This window comes from Gymnoscopelus microlampas (genome assembly GCF_963454915.1).
Source record: "Gymnoscopelus microlampas genome assembly, chromosome: 9".
In the NCBI taxonomy this organism is placed as follows: domain Eukaryota; kingdom Metazoa; phylum Chordata; class Actinopteri; order Myctophiformes; family Myctophidae; genus Gymnoscopelus; species Gymnoscopelus microlampas.
Genome location: NC_139946.1, coordinates 21,436,690 through 21,449,815, shown reverse-complemented (window position 1 = coordinate 21,449,815; position 13,126 = coordinate 21,436,690). Strand labels below are relative to the sequence as shown.

Genomic DNA, 13,126 nt, shown 5'->3' with positions numbered 1-13,126 from the left:
TGACGAGGAATAAGAGTGAGCTGTTACATGGACTTTTTTCCAGCACGCCAATGCCAGAAAAACACACAGAAATACCCAGAGGTGTTAAATGTTAAATGTTAAGGCATTCCGAAATTAGCACCATGTCCCACGGCGTTGGCGGTGGTCGGCCATTACCGGTGGCCGTGCAGCCGACTGAGCATGCTGAACGTCGGTGAGGATTGAGATCTGTTTGGCTGTACAGCTTGAGCAAATTGCAGCGCAAGAAGAGAAACGGAAGTGACATCCCAACCAATGGCATATGAAAAACAGGGAACGTGCATTACTGACGTCAACAACACACCAGTGCCATTTGCATATTTACGTAAGATATATTCTCAATTCCTATTCTGAGCATATAACGAAAACCGAAAATTGACAGGATTCAGAGTGGCGTGAAAATGTTCCGGTTTTGTTTGTCTTCCCAACCGTGTTGAATCACTTAATGCACACAACCTGCGCAACAATCTGCAATTCATTAATACCGGTCTGCACACCAATAGTGGATAAACTCGTACTACAGTAGCTTAAAGTACCTTGTATCAGGGAGAAGTTTAAAATGGAATGCTTAATATTAATAATGAAGATGTAATGACTCATACATAACTGTTTAGTCTACGACTTTGCATACTTCCTGATCTTTAATTACCAGCATGATAAGGGTGAAACTAATGGATTAAATGTGTTACAATTATCCTACATAATTGTTTCTGTTGGTATTTACTATAATTTCAAGTGGCCATTAAGTATAAATATTGATTGCTGTCTTAGCCAGTAAAAAAATATAGAAATATATTCATATATTTATTATTATAATATTAATGAACCAATATGAACATATTCAAAGTGTTTTATAAGCATACATTGGGTGGTGAATTGTAAGTGAACTTGCGTTAGTGAATATGAAACGCTCATTATGATGGTGTTGCTTGCCAAAAAGCACTGATCTACCAGTTTACAATGCATCACATCACAAGCTTTGTAAGCTTGTAGTTCTGTTCATCTTGGCAAGTGACACCCACCGCGGTGGGGTATAAATTACGCTTTAGGAAATGATGATATGCAAGCAGGAACAGTGCATCTATGATAACGTGGTAGAAGTGTGCATTACACACGCATAAAATGGGCGTTAAATTTTACATTTGGCCATTAAATTATAGAAGAATTGGCCACGTTGGCCAGGCAAAAGTGTGACCAAACTACATATCCAATTATCCATGGTGGAACATAATCTATAGTGTAAATTTGATTTGGCTTTGTAGTACACTTTGTATTGTGATTGCTGCTATTCAAAGCAATGTTAGCTTTCAAACAGCTTCTTGCCACAACTCAGGAAAAGGCCATTTCAAATGCATCCAAGTGCAGCCTGGTTCCATGCCACACTAATCTTCGAAAAGACGACGTTCCACAACACTTTCAAAAGAGCATTCATTCAGTCATCTACGTGTCCGTCTTTTCTTAAGTCGGGATGGGATGAATGAGTCGGGATGGGATGAATGATTGGGAACCCCAACACCTAGCTGCATTGCATCATTTTAATTGAATGTATTACCATGACGATATTCATTCACGTATTCGCCTACACATTTATCAAAATATGAGCCAGTAATATTAACAGCAAAAATAATATATTTTGTATTGCATTTAAATATATTTGTATTTGCTTCATATGCTTACAATTAGACTGAAACATGCACAGCTAATTAGAGCAGAGATGCAGTGCATGATCCTGTGACCTTAATTACTAGTCCGTCTGAAACTAGAAAGATGCGTTCTCTTCTCTGGTCCATGAACTCGAGAGAATGTTCGCAGCAAGTTGACAAGAACAGTCTTACCAAGTCCGTTCTTAGTATTGAGAAACAGCCCTCGTCTGCTCGTATGCTTTGAAGCTTGCCTCTGCTAGATACAGTATGTTGTTATACAGACTACTGCCACCTCACGGTACGGAGAGTAATTTCCTCTCATGCCGGCATAGAACATGCAAGTCGGCCATCAGCTGACCGTCAGCTGTAATCCTTGTGGTGTGTTCCACCGTAACTTTTACCGAAGACGTGAGGCGACACAAAGCAAACTCATCAGTCGCCATTAGGTCTCGCAAGTGGGCTTGGCGTGTCAGGGCCCCAGTGATTACCCAAAACCTCCGGCATTGGGAGGGGCAGCTTGATCCAAACAGGCAGCATCGACTGCCAGGGCTGCCGCAGCTGTACAAGCAAAGCTGTAAAAAGAAGTTACTGGCCACTGTCGCTCAATCTTTCCTCGGTGATAATCCCCATGCTTTCTGCACTCACAGCAGCAACATCCCCCAACCCCCTTCTCTCAACACCCCAAACTGCTGGACTCTCTCTGCATTGCTTTTCACACTCCTAACTACCAAGTTCAATGTGGTAGGGAAGTGGACATGTTGCGTCACCTCTTCCAGCTGAACCCCACCCTCACCTCCTGTTTTCATCATTGTTCAGAGTCCAGCAGGCATTTTCTAAAGACAACATGAAGGCTGCGGTGTGTGATTTAAAATTGATTCCAGAATCTCTCTGGCTCGTCATTGTGGCTTTGCCTCTGTTGTCGTTCACTGAAGCAAATAAATCAATTGTAATAATGTCACTTTAATGCTGTCAATTTCTCCAGTTCCTCCCTCAGGGGATCAATAAAGTTTCATCTCATCTTATCTTACCCCGTCTTTTCTTATACATAGCTTACAAAGTGAAAATGGTTCTAGATATTGGTTTTGTAACTTTTAACAACTAGGCTATTGCTTCCACGGTAAGTAAAAGGAATAAATATGGCAGCCAAATGAGCTTGGATTCCCTCAAATATCTTCTCTAAACTGATCGGATCAGTGCTGCATCGGGACAGGATTTAACTGCATGTCCTTAGCAAACAGACACACGGCAATGAAGAAACTCTATTGTATGATCAGTTTTCATGATAAAAACATGAACCTGTAACTTTATTTCAGATTGCCATCCTCTACTGTATTTGGGCACAAAAAAACAACTAATAAACAGACTACCAGTGGTCAATTTGTAACTGAGGCAACACTGTAATTACCAACACAAGTTGGTACGACACTGTGCCCAGGCTCCAGCTAAACTAAACTTTGGCCCTAAGGGCAGCAATTTCACTTCAACATCTCTATTTGGATTGACATTTCTTGTCCTCTGTTGTTCCAGTGTAAGAAGATCCTGTCTAGTTGACCCAAGCGGAGACCGTTGCCTCTGGCTTGTCACAAAGAGAGGAGAGTGATGTGGCTCTATTGCTTACAGAGAAGGAGAGCCTCTGTAGCGAGACAGCAGCAGGTGCAGCAATGACAGTTACCGTGTTGTTGCGAGCACCACACACTGTCGTTGAGACAAGGTTCACAGATGTAGCCACTCAGTGCAATGGTTTATTGGCTGCCTGAAACAATGCATCTCTGTCAAGAACTGCTTCTCCTAAGGCCATTTCAGTCTGAGGGTGTTCTGTATGAAACAAGGCATACAAAACCCTCGCTCTGACTGAAGAGGTCAATTCTGTACCACAGCAACACAATCGAAGGCCTCCCCCAAGCTCTGACAAAAACCAACACCCATTATTCCCACATAACGCAAGCATGCTCGAGATCTGCTGAATCACATATAAGACAAACACTTTGATACCAAGGTATTTCTACAGCTTACAGATTACTCTCGGAAAACCTCATTAATCGGAGAAAAAAAAAATAGAAATACGTCAACATTTACAAAGTCGAGAGTAATAACAAGAATTATCACAAAGTTCAGCATACATTCATCTACATCTCTGAGAAATCATTAGCCGCACTTTATGCAAATGTAGCATGCACACCGGTTAAGAGATCTACCAAGTAACATTAGCAGCCCAGACTGCACCTTACCCTCGGGGGGGGTTGTTGCAAGGCATGCAATCTAATCATGCGACAAAGTCAATATGTAAATATGAACACACCTAAAGCATAATGACAGCCATTGAGTCATGTGGCTCTGGCGTGGAGACAAAGCAAACCTGTTATTTATGTTTTCCCCTCAAAGCAGACACCACTTGGAGTAGCCGGCAAAGAGTCCCAAGTCCTACTGTAGATTGTGTCTGTTGAATCTCAGAGCGATGACAGTATGAGATAAATATGACTATTGTTTTCCTGTAAAGCACCCAGTCTCTGCTTGTTCAATTACTGGAAGGAGCCACGACAAAGACGGTTAAATCATTTGCAGAGACATTATCTGCGCGTACACAGAGAGAGAGGGGTAGAGAGAGAGAGAGAGAGAGAGAGAGAGAGAGAGAGAGAGAGAGAGAGAGAGAGAGAGAGAGAGAGAGAGAGAGAGAGAGAGAGAGGGTGTGTATGTGACAGAGAGGCAGCATGTTACTGTGCGCGAGCGAGGGAGGGGGTGAGAGCGGTGTAGAAAAAGAGCAGACATAGGGGCCAAACTTCAGTCTGTCGCAGAGGAAACAGAAACATGTTTTTTAAGACCACACATGGAGGTCCTAAGTGGATAGAACCAGCAGGATCCATGATTCACTGCAGGAAATTAATAGAGTAATACAGTTTACTCTGATACAAAGCCAAGAACGACATCATGACTCGAAAATGTTTCCCATTACAGGTGATGATGGATATCTGTGAGGGGAATGCAAATGTACACACAGTCTTTGACTGAACGGCTGAGAGAACTTTAATCTTCCTTATAAACAAAGTCTATTATAAACAATAGCGACTAGCAAGCACTCATCTGTCAGCATGAGCAATCACTAACACATAAGTCAGCTGTTTTTCTCAGCATAGCCTGTGTGTTTGATGTTTCTGGCATGCTAGCAAATGAAACACCTATTTTCTTGATTAGTATCTAGCAACTTGGTGCACCCATGATTTTCATCGGCCACTGCCAGTCCAGACATAATTCAATCAGCTAGTGGAACAGTAAGAGCAAATGCTCTGAATTCAACTATATACTTATACAGAAGAACTTCTATTTATCAGAATCTCAGACGTTCAAAATGACCGGGCAATCAACCAGGTACTAGGAATGATACAAGCAGAATGTAAAAATCCAATAATTGTGCATATTTGTAAAAGTTTCAAAGATTTAGCCTACATGCGGTCTTTGGTAACTTCAACCACTAATTACACTTTACACCGTATTTAATATTTTATATTGACTTCAAGATAAAATTGTGGCAATCCCAAAACATTAATTAGCTACAACGACCTCCGCTCCTGATGGGATTGGATCAGCGAGGTTCTACAATTCTTTTTTGAACCAAGCAGCTCTCAGGAGAGCAATATGTGCTTCCAGATGGCACATGGATGAAATACTAAATTCTTCACCATGTTCTGATCCACTGTTATCTTTTTGGAACAAAACATAAGCAACCAACAGGACAAAATAATGTAGAGGTTATTTAGGCTAAAGCATGATTTTTTTTACATCGTTTCATATGTCCACCATCTGAAAATATATTCAGTCAGAAATAGATCCCCTTCATATGATAATGAATATAAAATGCTAATTCAAGAATCTACATTTGTGTTTACCCCCCCCCCCCTGATTGTGCTGCATGTCTGGTCTAGGATGACCTTCATATGATGAAATCATAAGGTTGATGTACCATGGTTTCATTAATTGCAAAGCAAGTAAGGAAATAAACATGTTAAGCTAGAGACAACAAATACACAATTGATGCTTAAACAAAGTAAACATCATTTAAAACTGCTTCCCAGTGTTAAATCTAGCTGGAATGACACATCAATGTAAATATATTAAGATACAGCCATTGCTCAAAAGGAATCTATTCTTGAAAAGGGCATGGGTGTTTACAGGACTTTTCTCTTCTCACTTGCAATGAGTCACAATTGTCAAGGACAACAGCAGCCTATCTGGGGGAAATATATTGCACTGGTGTGTTTACCCACACCATCCCTTAAATAACAGCCCTGTCTTGTTGGAAAGGGGGGCTTTTAACAGTGGATGTGCTGCTCTCCTATAATCCAGCCGAGACATGACTCCTTCCCCTGGCAGACGTCCGTAGACCCCCCCCCCCCCCCTCTCCCTCTGTCTCTCTCTCCCTAGCCTGGCCTAACTCTTGGCTACCATAGCAGAGGTGCAATAACTGCTGTTTACTTAGAACCTTCCTTCCCTGGCTCTCCTCTGTCACACAGATATTGAATATTTTTTCCTTCCCAAATAGTGTTGCAAACTGTGCATAGATAAGGACCTGTCCTGTTCACATAGCACCAAGAGTGAGTGATAGGGAGGGCCAATGCGTGTGTGTGTGTGTGTGTGTGTGTGTGTGTGTGTGTGTGTGTGTGTGTGTGTGTGTGTGTGTGTGTGTGTGTGTGTGTGTGTCACACCAAACACACGTGCATGAAAATTAACGCAACATTTATTTTTTGAATGAAATAAAGCGAGAAACAGAAAACAAGTTAAGTCAATCATAGAAATGCATTAACAAATATATGTATTTTTTTCTTGATAGATTAATTTCCGCTTAACTAATTATGTGGTGAATTAAATATACTCAAATGATCCAAATAATTAAATAGTCAACTAGTATATTACTAGTACTAGATTTTTTTTATTTGCAAAAGTTATAAATTATGCTTATGTAAAGGTTTGTGAATTTAGTGTAGTGAAGATAATTTAATCAGTTAAGGGAGTGTCTCTCTCTCTCTCACACACACACACACACACACACACACACACACACACACACACACACACACACACACACACACACACACACACACACACACACACACACACACACACACACACACACACACACACACACACACACACACACACACACACCTTATGCTATCCAACACCTAGACATTGCTTGCAACATGATGCTGTGAAATTATATATTGTTTCCGCAATCAGTAACCAGGTCAATATGTTAAGCACCAGAGCTGTTTCAAGACAACGCCTTTATACAACCCAAATGTTGCACAAAGAAAACAAAAATGAGAAAGCGAAGAGGTGCCACATAAGCCAAGGAAGACTGCCACTGGACCAGAAGACCGAGAGCGAAACCATCGATAGAACTATCCTCGCCTTTCTTTTCCTGGGTTTGAATCTACCCTTAATCGCCTGCTCCTGTCTTTGTTCCATGATGTTCTGCTAGGAAATTATTCAGGCAGGCAGAAAGTTTCACCTGCCATTTCAGAGGCACAGAATCCCCCACTGCACCAGAGGCCTTTGGCAAGTGGAAACAAATGTTTCACAAAATGGCAGGGAGGGGAGCACCCTGGCGCACGGTGTTTCACTACTGATTGCCAATCGTAAAAATAAAGTCAGTCATAAAAGGGGCGGTGTTTTGGCCCACCAAAGGCCTGCACATTACATCAAATTTGCCGTAGCCTTTTTACAGCCTTGTTTATTCCCTTTAACGGTGAGCCGTTATCCGCACAGTATGACTACATGTAGGTGGCTTAGCAGCTAAAATGACTGCATCTGAAAACACAAACCCCAAGTTCACACGCCAAACCAACAGTGGGATGTAAATTTCAATGCCTTAACTCGTTCCAGTTCCCCACTTCCAATTCTTTTTTGCCACATTTCGAATGTATGCCTGCCCCTGTTTACCTGCATCTTTGCTATGGAGTGACATACATCATTAGCAGAAACTACAAAGCGACATTCCTTCATGCTCCAATCCATACACAAAGAGAACCCAAGGATGCTCATAGATGACAACGATGAATATCATTTTTGGCGGTCCTTATTGTGTGAATTAAAGCACCAAACCCCTGTAGGGTAACACTCACACAAACAATCATTCAGACACAATGGAATCATCATCATACTAGTCAGCTCTGGTCTCCCAGACAAAAGACAACAGACTGAATGTGAAGGCTCGAAGGAAATGCGACAAAAAACTGTGTGAATGTGGCCACTAGTCGGTGTGTGTGTGTGTGTGTGTGTGTGTGCACCGAGGTTGTATCATAGAAAATCTATAATAAAGCAATTTCTTCGACTTGCTGGTAAAACATAAATACATATACAAAATGAAGGAAAAAAATCTGAGCCTATGGAAGCAGCAGTGTGACCTTTTGCATAGGTCAACCCCTCAATTATGGATTGTACTCTACCATAAATGCACTGTTTATGCAATATGCTCCGGTATGGCATCACAGGGAACACACACACACACACACACACACACACACACACACACACACACACACACACACACACACACACACACACACACACACACACACACACACACACACACACACACACACACACACACACGTAGAAATGTAATATTCAATCTATAAAATCAAAAATGTTAATGCCTTCACACCCACTTGTTCATTCACACCATCTCACTCAACAGCCTTAACGCTAGCAAAACCCAGGTAAGGCAGGAGAATAGAGAGATATGTACCATTTTGTCTCTCCACCTCCCATCATATAGAAGTACACTATGGCTATATTGATCTGCGAGTGGAGATGAACGGAGAGGCAGAGAGAGAGAGAGAGAGAGAGAGAGAGAGAGAGAGGGAGCCAATGTGGGGTACTGGCAGATCAACAGCAGCTGCAGTTCTTTGAAACCGGACGCACTCCCTCAGAAGCAAGGGTATGGATTGGAAAAGCTACTCTTTGCCTGAAGACAACAGTAACATGCTTATAAAATGTGTGCTTGTCTCAAAGGGTTGTCAAATACTGACATATGAGACAATAGGTGCCGGGAAACCATCTTTTAGGGGCATCTACTGTTTTTTTTTTGTCATTCATAGAGGCTTGAAATACACCTAATTGTCCTTCAATCCAAGGCTTCAACGGCAGGACACAAATCCTATGAAGCTTTCATAAAATATAAATCCCTAAATGCTTTTTTCCATGTTTAATAATTATATCATGATAAAAATTTACACCACAGTAAAATCTTCAGGTGTAAATTTTCTCTGAGAGTGGATGTTTAAGGGTCTATTTTTATTTTAAACACTGATGATTTTGCTGCAAATTTGCAGTAATTGAAGTCATTGAGGGTCAGATTTATCCTGCAGTGTGAAAGCTTTGACATTTGAAGGCTTCCCTCCCATTATAGCACGCAAACCGGAAAAAGAAATCAGCAAGATTATGTTTTCATACTGTAGTAATGCCTTAAAAACAGCCTCTGATTCCAGAAGCTCACACTCTCCCCCTGAATAATTTCGGCCTCAGTCAGAACTAATGGCAAGGCGAGCCTTACTATACTCTTTTCACTGAGCAAAGGCTGTGGCCACTTTGATATGCTAATGCCTCCCTTCCAAACAGTTGGAATTTGCACTTGCATTAATTCAAACATTTTTGTGAAATACAATTCCCATATAAAAAGGGGGCTGGAAAGACTCATTGTAGCTCATAAAGCCTGACAGGCTTGTATTATGCCCCGACACACTTCCTTTTAGATTCACAGTTTTACATGCTCGCAAATAAGTTATCCATTTATATCAGTGGAAGGTGATTTTGGGCCATGGACTGAGAGACTAGAGCACTTTAGACATCAATTGGTTGAGTTATACATCAGTTTGCTCCTAATTTCAAGACTAGGCCTTATATGTGATAATATGTGAAGCGTTGAGTAGCCTTCAACGTTTCTGAATAGATCTGACATTGTGCATGGTTAGACTATGTATTCATAGTTATTTTTGAAACTTTACAAAAATACATATTAATGATGGGCTATAGAGACAATGACCAAACATAGGAATGAATGAGAGATTGGCCACATTCATTCATTCATAGACCCTATAATCCAGTCAGGAATTTGTAAGATTTTTCCACACATCAGACGCAGAGCCCTAACAAAAGGATGAGAAAATTACTTGTGTGGAGTTTTTAGAAGGTGGAAGAAGGAAGATCATTGAATCTGGCAAATGTATTGGGGGTTAAATTTGCCAGATTCAATGATCGATCATTTGACATTCCTCCTGTGTTGTCGCCACTAGTCTAGAGTAGACACTGTTGGCCGGAGGAGCCATTTAGTAGAGTCTACGAGGAGAGGAGGTTGCTGCTACCGCACCGCATGTGTGAGCATTTCCCCCAGCCTTTAACACATGGTTCAATTGATAGGCCTAAATAATGGATGGTCAGAAAAAGATCTAATTCCTATGTGTGCCTGACACACAGTATCTATTTTTGAGTGTTTTTTTTGTATTTAGCCTACTTAGTTTATTTTCTTTTTTTTTTCTTCATCTAGGCCTATTTTTCATGAAGCAAATTTTCATGAAGCATAACATAAAATCTATATATTATGTAACCCACTACTGACTGATCTGTCTATTAATTTTATGATGTTTTTGCATAGTATTGTATATTTGTCTGTCATTAAATGTTTCGATGACTTGAATACACACATGGACTGGACTCCAATGGAAACAAGCCATAGTGCTTTCTTGGGTTTAATCCTTCTAGCATCCTTATTATAATGAACTGTACTTTCTGTGCTTTTTTAGGAAACTGTTAAAGTATTCAATCAATCAACTATAATCATTCCATTGTGGGAAGTTACGCTTACTGAAACATTGTTGATTGTTTGTTTCTTTGGACAAACGGTCAAGCCCTAGTTGTAGTGGATTAGCCTCCCCAATGCTCTCAACAATCACACCGACATTCATGCTTCTCAGCCTAAATCCCCATTCAACCATCAGTGGATTTAAAACACCGGTGACCAGCACCAACTCCACCTACAACTTAGGACGCATAAATTCAAATTAAATGGTGCTTTACGTGTTCTGGTTCGTATAAACGCGCCCCCCACCCCCATACTTTTTTTTTTGTAATAGTTTCCATTCAGCCAAAACGAGACGGCAAGTCGAGCAAATCAATCCACATCTGGTTGTGTTTTGATTAACCATTTTTCAATTAACCATGGTACCCCTTGGATCATTTTAATTACTGCTGCAAACAGACGTGTTCTGTTCTTTTAAAGAATCATTCAAAAAAACTGCTTTTCGGTTTCTCTTTTTTTTAAACGTTGATTTTTAACAGCCCCACAGAAAGGTTTGTTTTCGGTTTGCCAAAGTAAAATATACAAGTGTAAAGAATGACTTATGGCTCTTGGTGCTCTTCCACATGCCTGGCATTAAAAACCCAACGTAGATGAACTTGCCAAAAAACGGTCCTTCATCCCGAAAGAAAAGAAAGTTCGTGCACTGTGACTCCACACACACACACCAACAACTTGACCCTGTGCTTAGACGATATGATTTATAAAGTGACAACAAGAAACGTCAATTCCATTCTTACCTTCTTTTTTTCTTCCTTTCAAAGCAGTCAAGCTCATAAACGACCTCAAATGTAGTCACAATATCAATGGGTGAATGTCAGGATGTAGAAGGACTGATGTCTAATGATGAGAAGAAGTCCTTTGGCTCTGCTGCGGCTCTGATGCATCCATGCTCCTCTATATATCTGGGACAGATTAGGCTGTTATCAGGCGGCCGGTCTCTCTTTCAGCCCATACATTCCCCTACCATGCCGGACAACACACACTCCCACCATGGCAAGGTGTTGCTGCTCTCAGTCAGTCTCTCAGTCCTATCAACTCATCAGCATCTATTCTCAGCTCTTCTCTGCGTCTCCTGGACTGGACTGTCTGTCTCCCCGAGCCACAACAACAACAACAACACACTGTCTGCGAGGAGAGGACAAGCGAAGCCCCGGCAGTACAGGGACGAGAAGACTGTAGTACTAGTGGTCTGTGTTGGGGGGGGGCATAAAACGTGGACGTCTCTCTCCTCTCTCCCTTTCTCCCTCCGCGACAGACAGAGAAAAGTCAATCCTCTCCGGGTTTGGTTCGGGTCTGAATGGGGAAAATGACGGCCAGTATAATAAGGCCAGCGCCGACTGAAGAAGTTTCTTCAGCGGGTTCTTCGCCTGTGGAAAAGATCCCGCTCACTCTCACAGTATTCTCAACACTTGCTGTTCTTCCAGTAATCAGTGCAGTCAGAATGCAGCCTTGCCGTCTGCAGCGCGAGCGCTCGCTCTGTGTGCATGGGAGCCTATCAAAACCCGACACGGAGTCCCCGGACGCACGGACCCGGAGTCAAGATCCGTCTGGTCTCTGACTCTAACGCCAATAGTGGAGACTAATCGCATCCAACATGCTATCATGTCCAGCAAGACTCGGGGTCTGACTGTCCCCCAACAGTTGCAAAAAGAGATTGCAGACAATAATACAAATGGGAAATAGATTATAAATATGTTCTTCTCCCCCCTATGGCCCCATTTCCACTGTTAGATGATGACAGGCTACATTCCCTTCCTTTTGGGTATAGGGGAGGCCCGTGCCCTCTCTCACAGTAGGCAGTCCAGCTTATTCAACCAATGACTGAGGACTTTATTCTACTGTAACACTACAAAGCAGCATCAAAAAAAGGAATAAGAATAAAAGTACAGCCAGACATTTTTTTCCTCCTCTCCAAGTGGCCTCAATAAGAAAACATACTGGCCAATGTAGCAGTGTGGGGCAAGAGTAAGCTGAGCTGCTACTGGTATGTAGAACCAACCAAGTATGCACAATTCTCCACATTGAGAATATTTTCTTATGATTTCGAAGCACCATTTATGGTCCCTCTTGGGCATTGGCTTTAAAGTGTTTTGTTAATTTTGTACAAAGCAGAGACGCAGAGACACACACACACACACACACACACACACACACACACACACACACACACACACACACACACACACACACACACACACACACACACACTTTTTATCTTTTGCTCTTTGTGTGATATATATACTGTGTGTGTGTGTGTGTGTGTGTGTGTGTGTGTGTGTGTGTGTGTGTGTGTGTGTGTGTGTGTGTGTGTGTGTGTGTGTGTGTGTGTGTGTGTGTGTGTGTGTGTGTGTGTGTGTATATATTTCCTCACACACACACACACACACACACACACACACACACACACACACACACACACACACACACACACACACACACACACACACATATATATATATATACAGATACGGATATAGATATAGATATAGAGATATATATAGATATAGATATATAGATACATAGATAGATACATTAATCCACTCATAATATATCTGCATTTTCAATCAGCACTCTTATCCTTAAAACAGACTGATATAATGGAGCAGAGGCGCGG

At 41.6% G+C, this 13,126-nt stretch overlaps 1 protein-coding gene across 8 annotated transcripts in view; it reads right to left on the bottom strand.

Moving 5' to 3' along the window:
- Positions 1–12,222, bottom strand: part of adgrl2a (adhesion G protein-coupled receptor L2a) — a 120,605-nt gene extending 108,383 nt beyond the window's left edge. For 6 of the 8 annotated variants that reach the window (XM_084067764.1, XM_084067771.1, XM_084067763.1 and 3 more), the window contains exon 1: positions 11,250–12,222. The gene's annotated coding sequence lies outside the window, so the exon portion shown is untranslated. The remainder of the gene's footprint in view (positions 1–11,249) is intronic. The other 2 variants (XM_084067767.1, XM_084067768.1) reach the window with 1 other exon arrangement.
- Between the last annotated feature and the right edge of the window lie 904 nt (positions 12,223–13,126).